The sequence below is a fragment of the Quercus robur genome, chromosome 10, assembly GCF_932294415.1.
Source record: "Quercus robur chromosome 10, dhQueRobu3.1, whole genome shotgun sequence".
Taxonomy (NCBI): Eukaryota; Viridiplantae; Streptophyta; class Magnoliopsida; order Fagales; family Fagaceae; genus Quercus; species Quercus robur.
Window position 1 is genome coordinate 25,106,489 of NC_065543.1, and position 327 is coordinate 25,106,815.

Genomic DNA, 327 nt, shown 5'->3' on the forward strand with positions numbered 1-327 from the left:
GTAGCAAAATAATTTTTAAATGTGTAAATAGTACCGTAGGATCTATTTTTAATATTTTTTTTAAATAAAGTGATTGTAAGTCTCGTGAACAGTGATTAAATAGTGCATAATGTTTTTTGCACAGTAATTTGCGTGCATGAACAGTATGGATTACTGTTCATAAGCTAATGTACAGCCAAAAAAAAAATACTGTAATAAAGAAAAAGCCCTCCGCTATTTTATGATTACGATTACGATTGTATCTAAATTACTATCTAATAGTACTTCTGGTTCTGGAAAGGCAATACATACAAATATATATATATATATATATATATATTTTATGAA